Source organism: Coptis chinensis, chromosome 3 (genome assembly GCF_015680905.1).
Source record: "Coptis chinensis isolate HL-2020 chromosome 3, ASM1568090v1, whole genome shotgun sequence".
Classification (NCBI taxonomy): Eukaryota; Viridiplantae; Streptophyta; class Magnoliopsida; order Ranunculales; family Ranunculaceae; genus Coptis; species Coptis chinensis.
The window spans coordinates 41696239-41723742 of record NC_141458.1 but is presented as its reverse complement, the minus strand read 5'-3'; the positions used below and the strand labels follow the sequence as shown (position 1 = coordinate 41723742).

At 38.7% G+C, this 27504-nt stretch overlaps 1 long non-coding RNA gene and 1 pseudogene across 2 annotated transcripts; one reads left to right on the top strand and one right to left on the bottom strand.

Annotated features, from left to right (window-relative positions):
• Positions 1-307: 307 nt before the first annotated feature.
• LOC147509661 (uncharacterized) lies at positions 308-27304 on the bottom strand. Of its 2 annotated transcripts, none has more exons than XR_015218560.1 (4): positions 27036-27304; positions 26847-26950; positions 26668-26745; positions 308-781 (listed from the first exon to the last, which is right to left on the bottom strand). It is a non-coding gene; the product is annotated as an uncharacterized LOC147509661 (long non-coding RNA). The 2 variants fall into 2 exon arrangements; XR_015218559.1 differs by lacking the exon at positions 308-781 and adding an exon at positions 9952-10128.
• Positions 11634-23094, top strand: LOC147509662 (endoribonuclease Dicer homolog 1-like; annotated as a pseudogene).
• Positions 27305-27504: the final 200 nt, after the last annotated feature.

Here is a 27504-nt window from a genome sequence, read left to right as displayed (position 1 = left end):
ATTTCGACCCAAGGGTATTTTTAAGAGTTCATGGACCTTCCTAATGGATTAATTAACAATTTTTGTGAAGAAGAGTTTGCCTAATTTTGAACTAGTCAAAGAGAATTTGCAGCATTGAAAATATGGTCAAAATGGGTCTTTTGTGGATTTTGGATTTGTGCTCGTGGGCTGTGGATCCAGCTCGAGTTGGACCTTTTCATTAGGGTTTATAGCCCATTTTCAAGCCTCCAAAAACCTAGAGAGCCTTCCTTAATTTGTTTGATTTGATTTGATCCCTAAAATCAAAAATATTCTAGAGAATATGCCATTTTGGAGCCAAGTTTGGAAACCCTGGATTATGGCCTCATTGAGGACGTGTAGGGCTTGATTTTTTTCCCTAATCCATCTGAAATATCCAAAAATCAAGGGCCAAGATCGCACCCCTTATCCCACCTTTTGAATCAAGGGCCAGATTTAAGAGGTGCAACCAGAAAGAGATCAAACCATTGGATTTTTCTTCATCAATACTCAGCTATTGGATCAAACTCATTACCATATTTGAATCCACGCCCAAAAGCTATAAATATGGGTCTCATTCACCCACAAAAAACAATCTAGAGCAAGCTAAAGCTAGGAATTCGGAGTTAATAGTCTGGACCTAGTTATTCAGAGCTAATAGCTTTCTTTTCTTCAGTGTTCTTCATTTTTTTCTTTCTAGTTCTTCATTTTTAGCCTTCTTTTCTTCTCGTCGATCTTGAGTAGAAACTTCTTTTCACCAAAAGTTGTTTTTTCCTCAAATCACCTGTTTCAATCCAAAAATCACAGTTGTCAATCCAAGATCAAGTTTATCATCAATCAATCAATCAATCTACAATCAAGTATGAGGCAATATTCCAAACAAGGTGACATCTTTCTTTTCTCTTTTATTTCCTTTAGTATTGCATATTAGGTTATTTTTTTAGTTTTATTATAGCATATAGTTATTAGTTTTAAATAACTTAGTGAGGATCATCCAACTTGATAGATTAATTTTTCAAGCTTTCTTCGCTTGCCTATCTTAAAACTTTGCACCTCAATAGAAGTAAGGCTGGTTTTACCAGGCGATTATGGGTGCCTAACACCTTCCCACATCGTACCTTGACTCCCGAACCCAATAATCATCTAGTTTCGAGGGCTAGTCCTTCACATAGGTTTTACTCAACTTTTCCTTGATAAAGTTAGTGGCGACTCTAAAATCAATTGCATAGACCTAGGTACACATTTTTGTGCGTACAGGTTTTTTGGCGACTCTGCTGGGGATCTCCCTAGAGAGTCAAACTTACGTTTTCTTTTGAGGTGTTTCAGTTAAGATAGGAAAGAAGAAGGCTTATCCGGCAGCCAGTTGGAATAGAAGGTCAGGGTTAAGGTTATCTCGTGCAACCGTTAACTCGCTTATGGAAATGGAGAATCTACCAGCTAATTCTCCTCAAGGGTCTCTTCCACTAGTATCTCAGCCAATGGTTAGTTCCCCGCTTATCTCTCAAGGTGAACAATCACTGTCTAGCAATGGACAACCACCCCAAGGAGGTGGTCAGAGTCCAACATCACCCCCTCCTGGATCGGAAGACTTATTAAAGCAAATTGTGGAAAGGATGGTCCAAGAAGTACTATCCAAACTTATGAACCAGGGGCAGGGACAACAATCTCAAGGGCAATCCGTTCAACCACCACCACCAAGGTTTGATCTTAACTTACCTACTCCACAAGCTCAGCTGCCTACTAGGAATTTCACACACCAATCCACCCAGCTACAACTTCCTATATCATCTCAGACTCCAAACCAACCAATCTCTCATATCGACTCAACCTACATGGCTCAACCCACCATTCATACTATAACCCAAACCAATATACATCCACACCCATGTTCACCCCAAATATATCCCAACCCATGAGCTCTACACCATTCATGTTCCCTCCTCCAAACAGCACACAGACACCACAACCTACCACTTATATGAACACCCAAAATCAAATTCCTATCATCCAAGATCAATACCAAGGCCTAGTGGCAGACAGATTGAAAAAGCTTGAGGAGGCATTAACTAAGATTAAAGCCGATGAGTTCGATTTGGATAGTCTTTGTCCATATCCACAAATTAGGGTTCCACATGGTTTTGAATTCCCTAAGATGGAGAGATATGATGGAACTGGGTGTCCTAAAGCCCATGTGAAAATGTACGCTAGCTACTTGCAGCCTATGGGGATCGGGCCAGAACTATTGGTCCAATTATTCCAGAGGAGTTTAAAGGGTGCGGCACTAACTTGATGGATGAACACAGACGCTCAGAAGATGAGAACGTGGGCTGAACTTGCAACAGCTTTTGTGACCCATTTTTCATACAATACAGACATCCAGATGGGTCGAAGACAATTGGAGGCACTCAAGCAAGGTCCAACTGAGACATTCACCGAATATGTAACCGGTGGAGGATCAAGGCAGACTCAGATTCTAGGCAGCCATCGAGACGCGAAACGATTCGAATGGTGGTAAAAAGTTTGAACTCAGAATATGCAAATCGATTGAGTCTCAGCTATCATCCATCTTTTCAGGCTTTGGTTTCGGCGGGGACTCAAATTGAAGATGCTTTAGCTTGTGGAACTATGACCTCAATTGTATCGTCAGGTTCAAACGATGCTCAGAAGAAGAAGCCACCTTCAGTTACTGTCAATAAGCCAAAGGACACACATGCCGTCGCCACACAAGTACAGCCTCAACTACACACACAGATCCAGGCAGAGGTGACAACTCATCCTTTTTCCAATCAAGTCATTTTCCCCCCAAGACAGCAAGACAGGGGTTTTCCTAGGCAACAGAGACAGTTCACAGAATTGGGCTTCCCATTACAAGTTGTATTGAGGGTTTTAGTCCAACAGGGCTTGATTACATTAATGCAGCCGAGGCCTCCTCCAAATCCGGTGTCGTTCTGGTATGACGCTTCAAAACATTGTGACTTCCATCAGGCTCCAGGTCACACGACAGAGAGGTGCATGCTCCTTAAACATCTTATCCAAAACTTAATTGATGAGGGTAAGATAGATGCGTCCAATCTTGGCACTCCCAATATATCGACAAATCCATTACCAATGCATAATGGAAGAGTTAATACTTTGGAAGTTGTCAAGAAGGATCCGACATCATTCATCATTCGATCGATGAGGCGCCCAATGTTAGCTTTACAAGGCGGTTAATCTTCAAGATGCAGTCAGAAGATGCATGGAGCAAACAAAGCCCAAAGGTATCCAATTAAATGAGGTGGTAGCACCATTTCTACATGCTCCACAGATTCAAAAGCCGTTCAAGTTAACTAGAGAGCATCTGGAATCTTTTATGATGCAGAGGCCCATTACAAAATGGGTAGATACTTTAAATACATCTCAATCTGCGGCGTCACAAGTTGGGTTAGAACCTCAAGGACCCGTGATTCGCCAGAATCCAACTCATCAGCAGGTGATCCCAACTCCTATCACAATCCCCAAGGTCCAGTTTGTGCCAACCAAGAGTCACAATACTGAGGAGGTTCTAGGGAAGAAGTTAATTGAGCCTGAGAAAAGTAAAGATGATGACTCAGCAATCTCACTACATCTGTTGAAGCAATTAGAACCTAGTTTGGTAGAGGAATGTGTTGAGACTCACGGTTTGACAAGAGGAGGAAGGATATACAAGCCACCACACTTGCAGAAGGATCAGGTTTTGGCCCAACAATGCGGACCTTACCACTCTTGAGCGAGAGAAGCGGGGAGGGTAATGAAGTAATCCAACAATTGCAGAAAACCAAGTCCAACATTTCCATATGGGGTTTACTCATGGCATCGCCCCAACATAGACAAGCAGTTCTTCAAGTCTTGAACCAAGCTCATGTTCCAGCTTCTATCCAGCCGAACGATTTGGCACGTACCGTTGCTTCCCTCAGGAAGACAAACTCCATAATATTTTATGATGATGATCTGACCGCAGATGGAATAACTCACACGAAAGCGTTGACTATTACGGTGCATTGCAACAACTATAAGGTGCCATTTGTATTGATTGACAACGGATCCAGTTTAAATATCTGCCCGGTCAATTCTGCGAAAGCCATTGGAATCATGCCGGAAGACTTCACTTTCACTAAGGATACGGCCAGAGCATTTCATGGGTTTGATAATCAGAGAAGAGAAGTCCTTGGCGAGTTCACAACTGACGTCCAAATAGGTCCAGTCAAGTTCAAAGTCACATTCTTGGCTATGGATATCGAGGCTAATTACAATTTCCTTTTGGGCAGACCGTGGCTACACCAGGCCAGCGCAATTCCATCTACACTTCACAGAAAACTCAAGTTTTTATGGCAAGGGAAGATTATCTGCATCACTGGTGATTCAGATGATCTAGACTCTTCAGAAGAGCATAAGGTAATACCAATGATTGAAGGAAAGTGTAACTACACTGAGGAACCATTAGGGATTGTGGAGTTTAGAGCACCCGACAAGGAGAAGCTCCCTACCCCATTTTGCAATGGAAATCCCAAGACGACTCAGATGTTTCGTGAGCAAAACTATTTTCCAGGACTTGGATTGGGAAAAACCCAAAACGGTATCTTAGAACCGTTGCAGATTCCTAGTCAAGATGATCGAAAAGGGCTAGGCTATACTGAGGAGGTTGTGGAAGGACTGTCAGAATTGTTTATCAATTCTAGTGCCACGGTGAATCATCTCAGATTGGCTCTACCTGATCTAGGGGCAGAGATTGAGGCTATTATTGATTCCAATATATTTTGGGGCGAAGACGACGACCCAGATCCAAACTCAGAAGTTACTATTTTAGAGCCAGATGTTAATTCCTATTCAGGATATCGCCAACTTAGGTTGGATCATGAGGCTAGACAGTTTAATTGGATAAATGAGGTTGGATCGACATCTTCCCACTACAAGGAAAAGGGGCTTTAGCCACGGACCAAAGCTGTAGAATTATTAGCCACGGTCACCAGCTGTTGACATAGTTATAGTTGTCGTAGCAAGGCATGACACTATTTTGCAACCTTTCGCGATGGTAACAGCGCGTCGGTGTTCCCACGGCTTCGACCGTTGGATCAGATCTTGGCACAGTATGTTTTCATCCACGATTTTCTTTCCTCGGTATAGATCCGACATTGCTCCAAAGTTTTGGGCGCGGAGCACCAAAATTTCTCTCCCACAAAAATTCGATACCCACAGAGAAGTTGGAACTAATCTCACCACCTCTGCTTCCACCGCCTTTGTAGCAAAAAAAAAACAAAACTTCCACGGCCTCTCACCACCATCTCTCGATCTTCTTCCCCATGATTTCGACACTATTATCGGTTCTCTCGCCATCTCTCTCATCAAACACCAAAGTAAAGCTTAAAGGAATCTTTTTTAAGTTTTTAGTTTATTAAAAGTTGCGTTTTTTTTTTTGGATGGAAATTGAGTAAAATCAAACTCTTGGGCTGGTGATATTGTAGGTAGATGGTACATGTTACTATTATCCTTCTAACTAGTGGGTAGCAGTATGCCATGTATTTTTCTGTTGGATTTTATTAACTGAACTTTGTTAGTCATTTCTACAGTTCAAGAAAATTAACTAGTGAATTCGTAAAGCGCATTTTTGTTCCCGAATTGATTTAGATGGGAGCTTCATTCCTCTTACACACTGTGTCAACAAACATAATTTTCTTTTCAAATAACATATAATGAAAACTTTTTTAGATTAAGAAAAGGGGGATAAAGATAAAGAAAGGGAGAATGTGGACATGAGTTTCGCCATTTTGTTAAGTTGTATATCTAAGAAAAACTGATATGACTCTGTGACTTCCTTTTTGAAGCTATCCACCGGTCCGGTATATATAGAGACGACTCGAGGGTGGGTGTTCTTCAATTTCGGCCAATTTGCGGCGGGGCTAATGGTTTGCTTGAGACTTCTATAAGTTTATAAAGTGGGTTGGCTTACATTGCAAAGACAAATAAAATTGCTGTCCAATCTATTATGTAGGATGGAAAACATTAACCGATGGCAGTGATAGATCCGGTATAATATTATAGGAAAACAAGAGCAGCAAAGAGCTCTTATATGCTAATAACTCTAAGTCAGAGATCTCATAATAATGTTGGGGAAAAGCAACTTATTATTATAGATTCTATATGTCAAATGTAATTGTGGAAATAGTAGAACGTAATACTTCCAACAACGGTCACAAAATATATTCTTAAGTCTTTGCTGATTTATTACTTCATCTATAATAGCCATGCTAAACTTATTATGCCCTTTAAATTGAAATCCAAGAACGCAAATAAAGGTTGTCTAGATTTATATGAGAGGTTTAATTTAACAAATAAACAAATATTTTCATCTGAATTTCATTTTTGTTACAAAGTTGTTGAACTTTTGAAAATGCTTTATTCTGTATGGGTTAAGCTTCACCTCTATATTCTAATACATTTATGCATACATTACACTTTCGAGTATGCAATTTAGACTGTGATAAAGAAATGTACCTTCTCGATCTACATATGCATTCTTGACAGTTGATATGAGAAATTGATTTGCTCAAATGCCTTTGTTCCTCAGATAACTTTTTTGTCCGGCTCATGCTCGCATGGTGCGAAAGCAACCGGCTTCAACTTGGTACCAAGTCATGTACTTCCTAACAGTCACGAGTTTGAGTCTCCAAGTCCACCCCTAACACTGGGGGTGCGTTTTAATGAATGTTTTCTCTTAAAAGTGTTGTGGTGTTTGTTGACCTCTTAAGTCTTGGTCCCTTTGATATACATTTTTGTGCCCTTCTCCATAATCTCAGTTTTTTGGGGAAACATGGTATGAGTATGGCTTGTTCCTAGGACGTAGCTGGGTTTGAGTTTGCTCAGCATGAGAGCAATAATGCGGGTGTGGTGTGTGTGTGTGTGTGTGTGTGTGTGGGTATGAGTATGGCTTGTATATAGTTTGAGCATATTGCACACATTTATTTATTTCAAAAATGGATTTACATTGATATTTGTTTGGTTACTGTCTCTTTTTCTTTATCTGTTACAATTTTTTTTTCATTACGAATTGCTTAGGTTTTAAATACATATTTATGTGATTTTTGCTAGTCCAGTAAAATAATTCATTTTTAGAGATTTTGTTAATTTGGTTAGACATTTTTTGCTTGAGATGAGGGTTTGGGATAGGTGTATTCATGAATGGATCACGTTATTTATCTTGTATATAGTTTGAAGTTTTGAACTTGTGTGATTCTTGTTTATTTGTAGATACGCCATGGGAGGTTTTCTCCAACTGATAGAAGTAGTTGGGTCAATTTAGACTGCCATGACACCCGCTTTATAAATGGGGTAAACTATTTTATGGACTTTGTGGTAAAAAACTACCGTAACAAGCTCTTAATGCCGTGTCCTTGTTGTGTGTGTAAAAATGGAGGGAAAGCAAAAACCTACGAACTCGTGAGGTATCACATCTATAAAAACCGATTCGACCCAACATATTTACACTGGATATTTCATGGTGAAGAAAGACATGATCCGAATGTGGAGTCCCATAGGAACTCTAATATGCATGAGATGAATATAAATGATGCATTTACTACCGTGATTGAAGAATTTGGTGGTGAAGAGTTAGATTCATTTCTTGGAGGTCTCGGAGTTGATAATGGAGAGGCACTGGGCATTGATGATGCTGAATCAATATTGTCAGATAAGAACTTTGAAGAGGCCATGAGTGCTTTGTATCCTGGTTGCAAGAATTTCACTGTCTTAAGGTTTGTCATAAAGATGTTTAGAATCAAAGTTACACGTGGGTGGTCTGACATAAGTTTTACCGAGTTGCTTCAGTTACTTAAGGCAGCGTTGCCGGCGGATAATAAAGTTTCGAAAGACACGTATCGATCTGAAAAATTAGTTAAGGAGTTGGGGCTAACTTATGAGAAGATCGATGCATGCCCAAATGATTGTATTTTATATTGGGGGAAGAAAAATGAATTGTTGCAAGAATGTCCTACTTGTAAGGTGTCGAGATATAAAATTGCAACAATTGAGGAGAAAAAAATTGTGTAAGACTACCCCGCAAGCGTTGTACTTTCCAATTGGGGATAGGTTGAAGAGAATGTACGGTGTCGGTTGGGTAGCCAAAGCTATGTGTTGGCACTCCACAAATAGATTGGGGATGGTGAGTTGGGTCACCCAGTTGACTCATCATCTTGGAAACACATTGATAGGACATTCCCAAGCTTTTCTTCCGAGCCACGTAATGTTCGATTGGGCCTTGCCCAGCGATGGGTTCAACCCCTTTGGAATGCAAAGCACATCATTATAGTTCTTGGCCGCTGATGTGTGTCACATATAACCTCCCTCCTTGGCTATGTATGAAACCGCAATTCACTATGCTAGCACCGCTCATTGAGGGACGGCGACAACCCGTAATGATATAGATATTTATTTACAGCCGTTGGTCCATGAATTGCAATCCTTGTGGGATAAAGGAGTGCTAGTCAAAGATGCTAATAGGGGTGATGTCTTCAATAAGCGTGCAGTTCTCTTATGGACAATTCACGACTTCCCAGCTTTTGGGAACATCTCTGGATGTAGGACTAAAGGGAGATATGCTTGTCCCTCTTGTGGTCTAAATACATCTACTGTGAGACTTGTTCATGGGAGAAAAAATGTTTACCTTGGTCATAGACGATTTTTGCCGCAATTAGATCCAAATAGACTTGATGTGAGAGAATCTACTTTCAACAAGGAAGAAGAGCTCAGGTCACAACCCCTGCGTCTGTCTGGGGAGAAGGTTAAAGAGTTAACTCATAATCTCAAAGTGAAATGGGGAAAGTTAAAGAAAAGGAAACGGGGAGGTGGTGACTCTGAGGATGAGGAAGATGTGGTTGGGGAAGATGTGGACAGTGATTCTAGTTTTTTGAAGCAGTCAATATTTTCTAAACTTCTTCCATATTGGGAAGAACTCCTCGTTCCTCATAACATTGATGTGATGCACACTGAGAAGAACGTATGTGAAATTCTTATTGCTTTGATGTTGGACACGAAAAAAACCAAAGATGATCTCAATGCACGCAAAGACTTGAAACTTTTGGGGATAAAGAAGAAGTATTGGGTGACGCATAATAATCGTAAAAAGCGTGGAGTGTTTCGTCTTACACCGCCGAGAAATCTTTGTTTTTACCACCTTAAGAAACATCTGGCGATGCACTGTTGGTTTTAGTAGCAATTGGAGGATTATTGTCAAGGAGGGGTCCATGGAACTCAAAGGGATGAAGTCTCATGACTATCACATTCTAATGCAACATCTACTTCCTGTATTGATCCAACACGCATATAAAGATCGGAAGGAGGCCCGGGCTGTTATATTGAGTTTTTGTACTTTTTTCCGTGCTTTATGCTCGAGGAGAATTGATGTTGATTCTTTGGTTATACTTGAGATGGGTATGGCCAGAACCTTATGTGAGCTTGAGAAGATGTGTCCTCCGTCGCTTTTTGTCATAATGATGCATTTTCCCATTCATTTAGCCTATGAGGCCCGCGTGTTAGGACCAGTGTTCTATCGATGGATGTATGTCTTTGAAAGGTATACTTAGATCAAAAACTTTTCACATGATTATTTGGTTTTATTTTTCGTACTTTCTATTTAAGTTTTGTTATTTAAAGGTTAATGAAGTAGTACAAGGATTATGTTACGAATAAAGCACGCCCAGAAAGTTGCATTGCTGAGCGATACTTGAAGGAGGAGACAATGATATACTGTGGAGGATACGAAAGAGGGGGTAGCCTCCTTCAAAAGCTAGAAGAGTGCACCGAGGGTTTTGAGGTAACAATGCCTCCTGGTTTGCTCGATGAAGTTGATGAAGTAGGTCCTCTTGGTCCAAGTAAACGTTACCTTTTAGAGGGTGTTGAGTGGGAGCAAGCACGTAAGTGGATATTGAAAAATCATCCAAAGTATGAAATGTGGGAGAAGTAAGTCTATTGTAGTTTACATGTATGTATTTTTCAATTACCAAATAGACATTTTTATATTATTTATTGTGCTTTTATTAATGATATTGAACAGAGAGTACAATAACTTCCTCGAGGTCTGCAAGAGAAACACAGGAAGAAAGTCTGGCCAGTTCAAAGTACCTGAAAAAGACAAGTTCATGCCATGGTTAAGGAGACAACTTGATGTTCAAAACCCGAAAGCTGACGAGCTTATAAAAATAGCAAGGGGACCAGCACGTTTTGCTATAACATATGAGAAGTATGCAATCAATGGTTTTTTATTTGTCACCAAAGATTATGAGTTGACTAGAAGAAACCAAAACAGTGGAGTTTGTACCAAGTGCCCAACTACCTTTCGCTCGAGTGCTAAGGATAAAAATCCTATAGAAGCATCTGCTAAATACTATGGTGTTCTTAGGAAAAATGTTCAATTAGACTACCCAAATACTGATTACAAACCAGTGTTATTCAAGTGCGATTAGGTTAAGCTCCCAAACGGTGTAAAGGTGGATAACTAGTCAAAACTGCTGTTGGTCAATCTATCCAATATGCTTGGTTCATCTCAAATGAATGACGAGCCATTCATTCTTACTGATCATGTATCCCAGGTCTTTTACTCTAAAGACCCAGTCAATCTTGATTGGCATGTGGTTATTGAGGTTCCAAGAAAGGTTTACTCTGAGATGGACTCAACAAGAGTAATGTCAGAAAATATAGTTGTGGATGAATCGTTCGCGAGGCCTATCATTCCAGAACGTATGGAGGATGAGTTGATCTTTAATGAAGAGAATATGGTTTTTCTTTGTTGAGGTTATCAACCAAGAAAAAGACCTAGAAAGAAATGAGATGTTATTTTATTATATGAAGTCTTTTGTTTCGAGAATTACATATTTAAACCTGTTTTGCTGTTTTTTTCTGAATTCATATTTAAATTAGTGGTTCACGTTTTTAAATTAGTGTTCCACATTTTGACTAATTTCTGAATTCATTTTTTGTTATTTGTACATTGATCCTTATTGTATTGATTATTAACTTAACTGTATATGCAAGTGCTTGTTTAATTTGCGAGTTTAGTTATCGCTTTGTGCTATGGCTAGTAGCACATCCCCGTCATTCACTCACCCACTAGAGGACTCCCCAACACTAACACCGGTAATTAGTTAATAATTCATGATTATCCGATTAAGTTAATTATTTCCATTTCATCCTTGTATAACATCATCGGTTTTTGCATTATCGGTGGTTCGCTACTTTCACGCATCAAGGCCGATAAACTAGAGGACCTACTCTACCTATATCCCATCATTTGGAAGAGGGGCAAAAGAATTGAACTTTGGCTTAATATCTATAACCGATTTTCCGAAGAAGGTGTCACAGGCTATCTAGTGAAGCTCGCCGCCTTATGGATTTGTGCGGAGATCCCATGCTTCTATAAGGATTGGCCAACTATGATGAAACTTAGTAAAGGAACTCACTATAATAGAATCATTAAAAGCTTGAACGACACTTTTTGTATTTGTTAATGGTGACGAAGACAAAGGGGTAGACCGTAAGTATGTTCGGGATAAAGTCATAGCCACATGGAGGAGCCACAAGGGTGAAACGAAAAAGAAATATGTTTTGGTAAGGATCCAGAAATTGTGAAAATGAAGGCACTGCACGGAATCCCTTTGGAGGATTGGAAAGCTTTTGTGAATCATTGTCATTCGGATGAGTTTAAGGTAATCGTCTTAGACATTCTAACGATATACTATACGATATGCACTGTCCTTACTAGCTTATAAGATACAAAGCAAACTGTAACTTAATTTGTGTATGTTATGTAGGCATTAAGTGCGAGAAATATTCAAAACCGTGCAATGCAAATTGAACCAAACTGTGGGGGGAGGACACCAGCACAAGTTTATCGCCGTAAAATTGCAAATGAACAAGGTGTGTCAGTGGAAGAAGTTGATCGGGGTGATATGTACGTAGAAATGCACACACTTAAAAAAACTGGTACACCCCAGCGACAGAGTTTGGCAGAAAGTCTTTATTTTATATGTTTTTTTCTTGGATGCTTAGTCAATGCATCTATAACACCCCGTATTTTATTTCGTTTATTTTCCTAATAATAATAATAATGGATAATAGAAAAAAATAAAAATAGGATAAGTGTTAGTGGAAATAGGAGACGTGGGTTTATGGGATAAACCTTCTTCCCTATTTCGGGGGTTTTGTTTTTCAAAAAAGAAAAAAAAAACAGAATAGGGTCGGTCAAAAACACAGCGAGAGTTTTACACAGAAAAACGGGATCTTGCTGAAAGAAGAAAAGGAAGAGTTTTATTCTGAGATCTAGCTGGTTCGAAGCGCGCTAAAGGTGAGTAGTCTGAAGTTTTTGGTTATATTTGTTTAAGCTATTCCTCCCGAATATCGTTTTCGAGAAATGAGATAGTGTAAACCCCGTTAATGGTGTCGGCTGATAAATCACGAATGTCGCAGATTACCACGGTATGTAAAAACTCGTAAAGTTGAAAAGTTAAAACTGTCGAAGCATTGACATCTTGACACCGGTGGTTAATGGCGCCGCCATCAACACCAAACCGTCCGCTTTTTTGTTTTGTGTTCAAGTTTTTTTTTTTTTTTTAATTATGGTGATGTTAGAACCGTTCGTGTTATTATTGGTGTTAGATAGATTATGGGTAGGTCGCGAGTTGGTGGAAGCTTATCGCGGTTCATGGCTGGCTAAAGCCCCACCAATAGAATCGCCTGTAAACCGTTTGAACCGGGTATATTTTTGTTGATTCATGATCTTTGGGTGGTTGTTGTGAAGTGTTGGGCATGAAATTGATGTTTGGTTTGGGTGATTGAGTGTTGGAGAGGAGTGGGGGCTGTTCAAGCTCGGTTGAAGCTCAGTAAATATCGTGTAATGGAGGCTTAACTTCGAAATTTGTCTTGGGTAATTGTGTTGTTTGTTTGGAGAGGTTAGGCAGTGGTTCTAATATGGAACTGTGCTAGTGATTGGAAGGTTGATTTAAGTAGTAAGTTGGGGCATTGAAGCCCGCAGAGAAGTATTAATGGAGTCGGATAGATTTTCATCATAGGATTAGAAATCGTGTTTTGTGGTATCATTGTGTAGGGGTTTTTACAGGGAACCAAACCGCTGGGTTCTTTTTGTGTAGAGGTGGCCGGTGGTGGCTGTTGTGGTGGTCGGTGGTGGCTGGATAATGAAGGAGTGAAGGAGATGAACAGTAGCAAACACGATTTTGGGCTTGGGCCAAAATCGTGGGCTAATATTTTTACTTTTTTAGATTTTAAAAATTTGACTTTTAAGATTAGACTATGGGCCTTAGGATTTGGGCTTTTGGGATTTTGGACTGTTGACCCGAGTTGATTGTTGACTTGGACCAGAGTTGACGTTGACTTTGACCAGAGTTGACTTTGACCAGGGTTGACTTTGACCAGTTGACCCAATTTGACTTTTTAACTCGGATTATGATTTGGGTTAATCGGATAGGTCTAGGGTTATTAGCATACTTGACTTTAGGCTAAGACCTCTATATATACGTGTGTATGTGTATTAACTACTATGTGATTTTGCAGTATTTTATGATATGCAACGTTATGACACTAAGACATCCCTGAAATTAATAACGCGTAAATCAAAATTACTTGAATCAAGATATTCCTTCGTTCTCTGAAATGATACATGAAATAAAGTTCAATAATGCGTAAATAAATTTACCGCACTCTTTTAGAACTCCACGACTCAAGTTTTGGAATTTTAGTTTATGACTGTTGATGTCATATGTTAGGTGGGCATTTATTGAATGTGTCATAAATGGCCCTTTAGCGTTATATAGGGGTATTCATTGAATGTGCCATGAATGACCCGGGTATTCATTGAATGTGCCATGAATGACCAAATTGTTTGGACTACCCTAGAGAGGAACTAAGGTATTCGCCTTGCGGGTTAGTTGTGTTCCTTGAGTGTACGGGAATGTAGGGTTGGGTATTCCTTGAATGTGGCGGGAATGACCTAAGGTACATAGGTTGTGAAATATGTGTATAAGAAAAGTAATTGATTAATTAATAAGAGAAATTAATTTGATTGTGCGAGTGTGCTTGGGTTTGCATTGGAATACCTATAGGATATCGACAAATGATAGAAGTTCTAACTTTCTTTTGCAGGAGGGTAGGACTTAATAACCTTTTGTGCAGGGACGCGGTCCTACCCTTATACAGCAGTGGATATCGGTAAGTTTTAATTCACTGGTTTAGATATTAAAACGAGTTATTATAATGAGTTAATAGAATGGAAGTCTTGCTTGGGAAGACACTAGGCCGGTTGAAATGACGGAACTACCTGTCTTCCAAGCTGTGAATGAATAAGTTATGGAATAATATAAAGTGATTGTTTGGATAATTACAGTATGATAATATTTATATGTGGTTAGTCTACTCATACCAAAGCAAATTCCATTTTGTGACGACCCATGTTTGCTTTGTTTTGTAGCGTGGGTGTGTTCTTGGGAACATAGGTGGAAGGCAAAGTGGAACCATGGCGTGTGATTTGGATTCTCACCGCTTTGGAGTCCGGGGAGTTTAGTTTATTAGGTCCGATCTTTGGAATGATGTAATAACGAGGTTACATTTTTATATGACATGAGAATACGATGTTGGAAATTTTTATTCTTAAAGTTTGTTTATGTTTGTATTGGGATGGAAGAAAGTTCTGAATAAAGTGATAGTTGAGGAATTTGGAGATTTTTGTGGGTAAGTTGATCCTGTTGTGATGTGGGTTTTAGGTTTTTGACATGTGTTGTATCACCCCGTCATAGCCTGGGTTTTTAGACAATTGAACATAATGATGTTTGAGATATTTATATTTCAAATATTCATTATTTTTAATTGTTTAGAAAATCGGTCATGGATAAAGATCATCTTTTATATATATATATATATATATATATATATATATATATATATATATATATATATATATATACTATTTAAAAGTGTATGCTTAGTCGATGATACATCTGTGTTATCTATATGATTTTAGATTTTTTTATGTTTTCCATTGAATAGGATAAGATTTCTCAACGCCCCTTTGAACTCTAACACGACCTCCAACTCCGACTTTGAAGCATCGACAATGATGTTGTGACAGAGGTATGAATTTATACTTTGCTCAATTTTATTTTTATTCCTCGAATTAAAATCTCCAAGTACAGGTGTTGTTGGTAAAGACTCAAGAGGGCGATGCGGTCATGGGTTCCGTGTCTCTAAGTCTTCATTTAAGCATTCGCTCCTTATAGGAAGAGATATCAGAAACATATTAAGGTCACCGAGGAGTTAAAAATCAGTTTGAAAAGAAAATTGATGAGTGAAGGACTCATTTGATGGAAAAGTAAAATCGATTAATGAAACGGTGCGAGAATCTTGTCCCGCGGATGCCACCCACATGTAATTCCCCTGTTGGACCCTCTTCTTCGGATCACATGATATATTCTCTCAGTGCACTAATCATTATGACTTAATTTTATTCTCATAGTAATAGTAAAATTTAATGGTTTGTGTATTTGAAATTTTAACTAATGTTATTTTATTTTATTTTTTTTATCTATTTTTGAAGGGACTCGATTACATGAATGTTGAAGTCAATGTGAGAGCCTTTTGGCCCTTCGTAAAGGTTGCATCCGGGAGGGTGAAAAAAGTTGATCCAACATTTAAGATTGGAAATAGAACTTTGGGGATGGAAAATTCTTGGTTTACATTGAGGCGACATTGTAGGTTCTTGCGAATTGCCCGAGCCCTATAATCACTTTCGCACCCTTGGTCAAGTTAGGCGGGGACATGTTATTTGGCCTAAGGAATTTCTGCAGTTTCTCCCCTCGTTGTTAAAGGCCATTTCCCTTTTTAGTAGACACATAGTGTCATTTTCATCTTGGACTTGGAAGTATTTTATTTTGTATTAGTCAAGTCGATTTTGGACATGTTACTTTGCTTTTCCGGATAACGTTGTTTTGTTATGGATACTTCCGATGTGTTATTTTGTTTTATGGATATTTTGGTTGTGTTATATGTTGAATGAGCTTGTTTTATAGATATTTTTGGTTGTGCTATATGTGGTACTTGCAATTGTGTGGTTGTTTGTTTACTTTTTCAGGTGGTGGGATTCTTTGTACTAATCTAACCCCTTTTTAGCTCCAATGCAAACTAGATATTTGTGTTCTTTGGTCCCAAGCCCGGATAAAGGAGGAGGGAAAAGGTGGAACTGATTGGTTTTGCAGGTTATGAAGTGAAAGCAACCTCACTTGTCCCTTGAAGCATAAGAATATGCAGATTTAGTTCCCGAGTTGAATAAGATAGTGTCTACAATTCAAGTGTTTGGTAAGTATTGCAGATAGCCTTGTTACTTTGATAATTATCCATTTTTTTTTCTTCCAACTAACACTGAATCTCTTGATAGTTTCTTGAAGGTGAGAATTTTTCAGTAGCTTTGAGAGGTTTGAGTTTTACGGAGGTTCTTCTTGGAATCCGGAAAATTCCAACTAGTCCGTGATGTGGAGATGGGATTTTTTGCTGAGCCGATCCAATGTAAGTACATCTACATTGATAGTGCATTAGTGCCCCGCTTAAGTATATAAATTATAAAGGAAGGTGGTTGTTTACTTATGTAGTGGTTGTATGTGCCTATTGAGATGCCCAATCGGTGTTCAGTGTTTTCATCAATTGAAATACTCTACTTGTTTAATTTTTTATTTGCTATCTAATGTTGACCTCTTTCTCAGGACCCTTTCAAGAAGAGAAGAAATCAATTAGTAAAATTAAACGCATTGGTCAAATAGCTATATGGTAAAAAACAGGCAAAATCACTCAAACCTCCGAAAAGATCTTCTTCAAATACTAATTCACTCGGACTAGGAACTAGTTCACCAGATCAAATATACAAGTTTCCAGTAAGAAACCAAGTTAGTCTCCCAACCGCACTTCGGAGTAGGCGTAAGAAAGCATTGATGCGGTTTGAATTGAAATCTCCCCGAGAAATTGGAAATGAGCTTCAAAGTCGGGTGTGTCCGCTCGTACTTTACAGGAAGCATTGGTTTTGGAATTGAGACATATGAATGATGAAGTCCTCCGGAGAGTAGTTAAAAAACGGACAAAGAAAGAAAGACAAAGGGACACTAGTATTGGAAGATGACACTTACATTACAGGTTGTCTAATTTAAACGTGTGGTTGAAATTCTTGAAACCTCAAGACCGAAAGCCCGGACCATGGTCGATGCGGTTGCAAGGTCTTGAAATCTGGATCGCCTTTTTTTTTTTTTTAAATCTTTGGTTTTATTGATTCTTCATTGTAGCTCTTATTCGCCCTATGTGCTTATCTTTCTTTTTTTAATATAATATTTTGGGATTTTAGTTAAATAGATCTTTGATGATCACTCTTTTTATTTCCTTAAACCGAAAGTAATTATCCGCTTTGATGGAAATTATAGGTGGTGTCCTCTTTGAAAGTTGGGGAAGATCGTTTACAAGAGTGGGAGAGGCTTTAGATTCTGCAGATAATCGGCATTTTGGAACCGATTTCGCATATCTGCCGGGCGATCTTTTACCTCTTCCGATCCAGTCTTGGCAATTTGGCTAATCATGAATCCACAAATTCCTCGCACATTGGAGTCAGTGATGCCAACTCCTCCAAATCCAACAAATACTTCCGAAAGCCGAGTGTTGCGGTGCAAATCCCCTCGAACTTATCTCTTTGTGTTGCTACGTTGCTCGTGATTCAGGTATTCTCGACACATATACGGACTCGTGGATTTGCTTATGATGTGCTTTGTAATTTATGTTATTGCTCTTGTCATAGAATATATATTCGAAAGTTATTTGAATTTACGTCAAGTGAACTGATGAGTTGGTTTTGTTTGACGCTGAAGTGGTTGGCAGAACCTACTTGTTATGCTATTTCCTTGCTTCTTAGTACTCATTTGCAGTATGACGAGGATAATCTCATAAGTGTTCCCTTTGATCTTTATCTGAGACGTGCTAAGACAACCTTGTCTAAATGGAAAGTCCTTAATCACATCATAAGCCTTTTCTCCTTCGCATCACTTCATCGTCCTCGATTTGCTCTCTCAGTCTCCCCAGATTTGGGAATGGTTCTTTCCGCCGTGAACTGCCAAAGTGGTTAGTCTACGACCCCCCTCTTTTTCCGTAAGTGAGAGCACTAGCACCGTCCGACTCCACCGGGTACTATTCATCTATATATGGATCACTCCATTGAGCCATCAACTTAGAATGGAGGGTGAAGATACCACACGGATAGTGTTAACTTGATTTCAATGGACGATACTTGCATCTTCTACCCGGTTTGTGGATATGGTGGGATGTCATGAATTAAATGTTATGGTTGAACTACAACTAAGGGGAACAATGCCTTGGTTGAAATATCTTTTGGAAGATGACCGTAGCGATCTCCAAGATCGTGGGATGGAGAATTAGAAGAGAATCAGATCTCCGTTAGTAAAGAAGACCTAGGACTTTGCCCACCATCGATTCTTCGTATGCCTTCTTTATAGAACTTATGATCGATAGTCAATTTGTTTTCTATTTGTTTCTTTAATTTGATTATACATATTGCTTCTTGAATTTAATTATATGCATGAAACCGCACTTAACTTCATACTGGTCGCCTTTTAATCTATTTTCCTTAGCATCCGGTTTCTATTTTTCTCTCGTGGATGAAACGCTTAGTCGCCGAGATGACTTCAACGAAGTCACTATCTTTCTGGAAATGGTCCAACTTTTTATATATTTCGAACGTTAGAATGATAAATGTGTGCAGTTTTAGCGGGCTTGGTTTCTTGGCACATTGAGAAAAAATTTTCGGTAAAGTTAGCTAGTGAAAGGAGGACGCCTTGAGGACTTTGGTTGTCCGAGTAGGTGGTAGCACGATTCAGATCGAAGGTGATCTAGTTTCCAGAAAACTTTGCTGCAATTACAAAACTAGCTCGAGTCCGAGGTGAGATATATGATGTTTCAAGACATTCTTACGCCTTGAAGTTTGCATAACCCGTCCTACTAATATGTTGGCAAAGAATGCTTAAATTGGAGAAATATTTCACTCAAATTGCGTGATGCATCACTTAGGACCATAGAGGTGCCTTGGCCTTTGTTTTCATTTTTGAGAAGGATCTCAATATCGTTAGCCATCCGTGGAGCCCAAATCGCCCTCGCTAAAACAATGAATTATCAGGCGCAGAGTAACGGCGGATGATAAAACAGATGATAAAACAGCCAAAGACCCTATTGGGCATTCTCTCGCCAATTCCTATTGATTCACCCCCTCCTCGACGATAAAGGGAGTTCGATCCGCCTTGCATTCGAATGTCAACCCGAAAAACCTAGAACTACTCCTCGATAACCTCCATGAAGGCCTTCCCCGCCCCCCGTTGACTCGATCGAGGGCTTATATTATTATTATAGAAACCACTCCGGTCTATCAATCGCTAATTTATAACCCTTGAAACGCTTTCATTGGAACTTCCTTTCCCGATCAATAGGTCATTAAGGCTTTAGTCCAGAACCGATTCCTATTCAATAGAAGAAGTTGTTCGACCTTTTTTTTTATTGGACTACTCTTACCTCTAGATCTGCTAGACTTAATCATATGGTCTTTAGTGAACACCAATCCACCTTGGAAAATTAAGTTCCTTAAATACCATCGACTCAAGGTTTAGCCCAAAAAAAAAGAGGGCGGGGAGGGAATATTTTGTTCTAGACTGACATCATCTTTGTTTTTGTCTTAGGAGGTTATTTTTGTTGAACATCATTCCATCCATAAAGAGAATTCCCTTGAACCGTCCTGGTTCCGCCTGAACCAACCACTCCGCGACATTCTCAAAGCTCTGTTGGCCTAAAAGGAAAGGTGATACCACGCTTCAGCAAAGAAGCACCATCCACTTGCCGAACGAGGCCTTTCTCAACTCTTGGTCTATTGACGCTTATTCGGTCAAGACCTTCGTAATTTGACTCCACGGGGCTCATGCAAAAGCGACGGGTTAGTTTGGCCTTCAAAGTCGACCGAAACACATTATACCTAACTAACTAGCGTAGTTTGTGGTCCCCGCATCTAACAGTTAAAACAAATGGAAAAGGAAGTTGAAGAAGCCGCACAATTGAGTTCTAGAAGAAGTAAATGGCAATTTATGGGGGCTAGAGATCTTTGGATCTAAAGAAGAGCTACACCTTGTTTATGGTGTTTCGAAAGAACGTAAAGTGACGGAGTCGCTAATCTAATTCAAAACCTGAGAGCCATAAACTATGCTTTAAGTGAACTGGTCGTTGGTGTGCTTTATCGGTATCCTAGGGACACTTGATTCTTTATTGTTAAATGTCTCAAGATGAACTATTCTAAGAGTAATTTCAAGATCTCGTGTGTGTGTGTGCTAGGTTGCACACTCATTTTAGCTTGACCTTTACAAAACGATGAAAGGGCAAACTACCGCTTGATGCCAAGTTCCGTGAATCATACTTAAAGAAAGTTGTATCTTTACTACAATGCTAGTTGTCCGCGGGGGAGGAGTCGCCTCGTAAAGGCGTGAATCATATAGAAGTGGAGAATGGCATTGATCAAAGGGATGGTGTTGTTGATGAGATTGAGGAGGGTGAGCTACCTGACAGTCACGGTGAGGCTTGCTTGCCGGTCCTTATTTATATTTACTAATATAGTTTGTATTGGTTATGGTGCATGCTCCAGTTCAAACGGTAATGACACAAGTCCATGTTATTCATTTCTCAAATCGCCCCGCAAATTGTATATTGTCCGAATTGAAAAAATAAGTTTGTAATTGGTGTTTAACTGCATTATAAGATTACTTGATGAACCAAATTTGAAAACAAGATTTTGTCTACTAGTAATTAAGTTCTGGGGTGTTGCTTGTTGATGCTTGATGCAACTTTTATTGTTGTTTCTCCCCTTCTATTTTGTTGTAGTGTTGATTTGATTTCGTTATCATAGTGAATAGTGAGGATATTCTAGTGATACATATAATACGAGGTATAAAAGGCTTGTGAATCATGTATAGTTTACACTCAACTAATTAATGATTTGCTAGACTGTTTTTACTAATTGCTTTGCACTAAGCAGCCTTACAATCAAAGAATCTCACTTGGTAGCTGTTCTCATGTCTCGACTTAAACATTATTAGATCGTTATTCCCCTAATATGTATAATTGTCATGGGTGATCGATCTTTTTTTGTTCTTCATATTTTGACATGCTTTTGCTTTACATAGTTGTTTCTAGTGGAGAGCATGTGGATGTGGTAGTAGGAGTTTGTAGAGCTGATGGAAAGGTGACCCGAAAGTGCGGTCATTGATAAAAATACTTCTCAAGTATCAACAAATGGAAGATTTCGTGCAATTGTCTTTGTGGGAGAGTAGTTAGTTGCGCCGGTTCTTCCGAAGGTAAAAAATTTCACTTGACTTGTGAAATTTCACCGGTTCTAATTTATTATTCTTGTTTCCTTGGAATCCTCCCCGCTACAAGTTTTCATACCACATATTTATTTCGTCTATTAAGCAGGTTTTTTTGGAGCTTCGTCTTTGAATTTCATCAAGTGTGCGAGTTTAATTGGACACAACAATAGTCAGGAAATGCGGGCATCCCAAATGCAGGACTCATTAGCCAAATTTCGCGATGGACGCGTGAGTTTTAGAAGTAGTGGTTTCCTTAATTTTGTAATAAAATACTACTTTTGTTCTTCCATTACTAAAGGGATTTTTCCTCTTTTGCCATTGTGGGGATTACAGGTGACTTTACTTGTAGCTACGAGTGTTGCAGAAGAAGGCCTGGATATCAGGCAATGCAATGTTGTCATTCGTTTTGACCTTGCAAAGACTGTCTTGGCCTATATTCAGTCCAAGAGCCGTGCAAGGATGTCGGGGTCTGATTACATATTGATGGTTGAGAGGTATTATCATGTATCCAATCGTACTAGCACTTACTTGTTAACTTTCCATTTATGCTACAGTTATTCGTCTATAGTTTTGAAGTAAATGTCAGTCTAAATGCCACGTTATGATGGAGTTGAGGTTGAAATCAGGCCTGCTTGTCATATTGGTCGGTGATAAGTGATACATGGAAAGGGTTGACGTTCAAAGACCTCATTGTAGGTTGACATTCTGTTATGTTGAGAAGATGTTTGCATTGTCTTAGGCCCATATGTACCTTGTCTTTGTTATGTACATGAGTTACTCTCGACCGTCTCTCTCTCGTGCACGGGGGCAGGGGGTGGAAAGGCAATTGTTATGTCCACCTCAACTTTAGTTAGTTTCTCTATTATTGTTTGTTGTACTTCGCCTCTTAAAGGCAATGAAGTTTTCTTAAAAAGAAAATGAAAAATAAAATAAAAAAGTAATTGACCCGACCGTTCTTTTCATGTTATTTCGGAGGAAATTTGTCCGATGAAACCTTTCTACAAAATGCACGGAATAGTGAGTCAACTTTAAGACAGGAAGCAATAGTAAGAACTGACCTTAGCCATCTTCAAGGTACTTCAATGGATACAACACGGGGTGTACCGTGAAGTCAATGGGCAACTGAAGCTTAAATTCTGCAAGTGGGTCTCCTCCACTTTTATTGTTCTCAACCGCCTAGTGACGGTGTGCTTTCAATTTCGTAATAGTGAATACAAATCTTTGTTTTTCTCGAGAGCTTAGATTGATGACTATCGGTGAACTTTGTTGTAACTCAATTTTTCTGCATCCCTTACAAGGTATTCTATCCTTCGTCCCGAAGTTTATTATGGAAAGACATGAAAAGCCGGGGGTTCCACGTAATACTCATGTAAGCTTCAACTTCCTTGCAACGCACCATTCGAAAAGCTTGTGGGTCCCCTGTATGCGGTTCAATGCCTTGCACAACAAGGCATGTTGATATGGTGTCAAATCTAATCAATTTGTGTTTAGAGATATTAAGTAATATACGAAAAAGTATCACCCTTTATATGTGTTCATTGTGTAGGCCGTCTGTTTGGTGCTTTGCAAGAAGCTTCATGAGATGGGAGCATTCTTCGACATAAAGGTTGATATAAAGTTGTCTGGAGAAACATGCGCGAGGTGAACTAAGGCATTATTACTTGTACGAGGTGATGAAATATATTGAAAAATATTTGGAAATTCATATTATATTGAGTTTGTGGTAATAAATGCTACAGATTTTTATTTTTTTTTACTTGTATGAATATTCATCTCTTTATCTATTATTCGGCAAAGGAATTTTGATTGGGAATGTGGCTTCTTTGTAATATTGTTATTAGGATGGATGGATTATTAGTTGGATTGAAAGGCAAAAGTGGATAAAACTAGTATATATATATATATATATATATTTTATTTTTGTTTTTTTTTAATTCTAAAACGTTTTAGCCACTGCCAATGTCTGTAGATAATGCAAAAAGATGTGTGTGGCAGCTGTACTTTTACCACGGATTATGCCACAGTTTTTATCTCTCACAAAAATAATTGCAACGGCTTATGCCACGGTTATTATCTATGGCACTTGCCACGGCTTATGCCACGGTCGAGAGCTGTGGTCGTTGCTACGGCTATTCCCACGGTCATTATCTATGGCACTTGCGACGGTGTTTGCCACGGTCATTCGCAGTGGCAAGTTCCTACGGCTTGAGCTGTTGCATGGACCGTCGCAGTTACCCACGGTCATTCCCTGTAGCTAACATTTTGCCGACAGGTCAAAACCCCACGGACTTGCGACAGCTGATAGCCGTGGCTAAAGCCCTTTACCCACAGGTTTGGTCCGTGGCTAAAAGTCAGCTTTCTTATAGTGTCCTCGTCAGGTATGGACTATACTCCATCTTTTACTTTGGCCAGTTCCCCAGGGTTAGGATTTGACCCAGGAGACAAGATTGTCACACCTTATCATGTCCAATTGGACCCTCAGACCATACTTGATTTGGATGATCAGTTGAATATGGAATCTATTGTTGACCCAGTTCCAACGTATGTTGAGAACATGCCACTTTCTGACTCCCAAACGCAATATGAGATTTGGGAAAGGTTTTTAGAGACCTTAGATTCTGATGAGGATCCATTCATTAATGGAAACTATGATGATTGGGGAACGCAAGTCATTATTGATCCAATCCCCAGCCATCATATTGCTCCGGTTGAGCCACCGAATGAATCCGATAGGGCTCAAAGGCCGTGAAACTTTTTGTTCTAACTCTTTTGTATATAGTTATATTTCAAAAAATCCAAAAAAATCAAATATTTCAAAAAAAATCCAGATATTTCAAAAAACAAAAAAAAAAATTAAAAATTTTAAAAAATACAAAAAAATCAAAAAAGTTTTCAAAACCCCACAGAATATAATTTACCCACTTGCCTTAGTGCAAGATGATTGAATGACTTGTGTAGATTATTATGATCCCCGACAATGAAGAAGGAATGGACAATGAAGCTACTGAGTCCATTCTTTCTCATGAGCAGTCTGAGGATTGACAGACGCTAATCATTGTGGAGATAAAGACCATCAACTTTGGCACCACAGATGAACCACATTATGTGCAGATTGGTATAACCTTGATCTCCTCTGAGCGTTAAAGACTGGTCAAATTACTAAAGGAATCCATAAAAGTGTTGATCATACCTATGACAATCTATTGTCTTAAGGTGGTACATGATTTTCATTGTTCATAGATGAGAGAATCACTCACCGAGAAGAAGAAATTGAGGAGGAAGAAAGTTCAGAGGTTATGTTTGAGAAGATTTTTCAAATGTCTAAGATCACCAACATCAACATCAGTATTCAGCATTATGCATTTACCCTTGTGGAGAGGGCAAAGCTCCACAACATCATTTGATCAACTACCCTACTGAAGAAGGGGAATATTCTGCATTCCATCAATCAACGGCTACTTAGCCAATCAACCAACCAGCTACCTTACCGTGGAGAGGGCAAACTCCATATTGCATCATTAGCATCCATTTGCATCCATTGAAGACATGAGAGCTATCTATCAAAGAAGTCAGCTGACTCGAATATGACTACATCAACAAGCGGAATGCTAAGAGGAGTTCATCTACGATCAACATTCTTGAGAGCCGAGATATATGAAGGAGGGCATTGATGTTCTACTGGGACTTAGATACCAATAGAGACAGATTGTTGCAAGTAAAGCTGAGCAAGCGAATCCAGACTAGAGTGGAATCAATGAACCAGAAAGTTTGAACCTAACAGTGAATGTCCATTCACTATAAAGATTTTACATGGAAAATCCTACCAGTGCCGACCAATTAAAGAGGTACTACTTTTTACCCAACTTTGTTTATTTTAAGACGAAGAGTATAGTGGAAATCTTAGAGAGACGATAGAACAGGCCATCTTTGATCGTTTTGTTTTTAGCCTCATAAGCCCACCTAATGTCATATGCTACCATTATAAGCCCATTTGAGCCTTAGCCTATTCTTTTATTTCCCACAATACAAGCCCATATCCTTTAGGAAGCCTAATAAATCCTTAGCCTACCCATAGATTACCCATACCTATTTTTATAGAACTTGTCATATTCCAGGGGCATCATTCCATCCATCTTTGATCACGAAACAATTATCCCCATGTTATTTATCCCAAGAAGGTGTTGAAAAAAAATCCTAATGCAAGGGGTAAAAAATAAAAAATAAAAAAATAAAAAATAAAAAAAAATAAAAAAAAAACCCCGTCATAGCTCAAAATGCTTAGAGTTGCACAAAATGATCGACATTGGTCCAAAATGGAAAACCTAAACAAGGGGCAGCTTCATTTGAGATTTGGGATTCGTATCATCATCTCACTACTATCATTCCAATTACTCCTCCCTTTATATGACAAGTTATACTCCAAAAATAATTTTTTGATCCTATCCCTTCTTTCTGAGCCCATCACCTAAGCCTACATTATAGTCCTATGAAAGTCCACTCTTGATCTCTAAGTCTACTATATCTCCTAGTTGAGAAGTACTCAAGGCAAAAAATAAAAAAATAAAAAAATAAAAAAATAAAAAAAATGAAAAGAAAAAAAAAATGGAAGGCATTGGAGGATTCACTACTAGTGATTGCGATGTATGAGGAAGTCGTCTCCAGAAGATTGGTCCTATGCTTTATGCTCTATCTGTTTTGGAAGAAAGTTTTTGGGTGTCGTTCAGTACATTGTGAAGGTTAAGTAATCAAAGGGACAAGAATATCATCTACTTCATAGGTGCCAAGTTTGATTGTACTTCTATCCTATGGTCGTCTTCATGCTCATCTTCTTGTCGGTAATTCATTTCCCCACCTTTACTTGTTATTCAATCATTTGTGGTATTTCTTATTCTGTGAAAAAAATTTGTTTTGTTTTCCATACTTTTCAAAATTGTTTTCAAAATGAATTTCAAAAAAAAAAAAAAAAAAAAAAAAAAAAAAAATGATTTGTTTTCAAAAACTTGGTTTGCTTTGGATGGCTTATGATGAAAAATCTAGAATTTCAAGCACGTAGAAAATTCTGAAGCCAATATATCCTAACTAAACCATGCATCTTTTTGTACTAACATAGCATTCAAATAATTTGGTTCGTGTATATATCATAATATCTAGTATCTACTCACTCATGCATATTCTAATAACATAGTTGTATTATGTATATCATGTATATTGTACTAACCTGTCATGCAGAGAAATAATGCCCACGCCTAATCTTTGCCAAGAAATTGTTTTCTTAAAGTTCAAGCTCCGTCCATGACTACAAATTCCAAAAGTGCAGTGAAAAGTGAAAGAATACTTGCTACCATTGGCAAATCAAGTAATTAGATGAGATTTAAATCAAATAGAGTTTGAGCTTACCAGTGGCAGGCATCAGCATGGCGACACCATAGTCACTTCACTACTATCTCTTGCTTGGTGGTGCGACAGGTATGATTTCCTCCTCTCTACTCGTATATATCGAACTAACAAGGTTTTGAATGTAAATATTTAATTAGTATAAGTGTTTGATTTTACTGAAGAAATAAAAAAAAATGCGTACTGGCTTACCATATGATGACCTGACGTATTATGGTTAGCACCTTCTCTGTTGCTGGACGTCGGCAAAGGTACGCATATTTCCTCCCCTGTTTATATAGGCTTGGTTTGGACGGCTTCATTAGAAAGTCGCATGTGCGGCGGTTTTTGTTTACAAAATGGGTACCGTTCGATTTTTGTTTACAAAAAAAGTAATGATTGTTTTTGGAAACAAAATAGTTTGACTTTTCAAAGATTCTTTTAACCTTTTTGGAAAATTGAAGATCTGTTTTGAGGTTGAGTCCGTGCAAATGCAATTTGGAAGCGGTGTCCCTTACCTTTTTTATCATTCGGTCCTGTTCAACCCGGTTAGACCGGTTGGACCATATTGACCCGGTTTGACCAGTTTTGACAGTTGACCAAGTTTGACCCCAAAATAAAAAAAATTTCAAAAAAAAAAAAAAAAAAATGATGAATACTAGTATCATGGGGTTCTTACCCT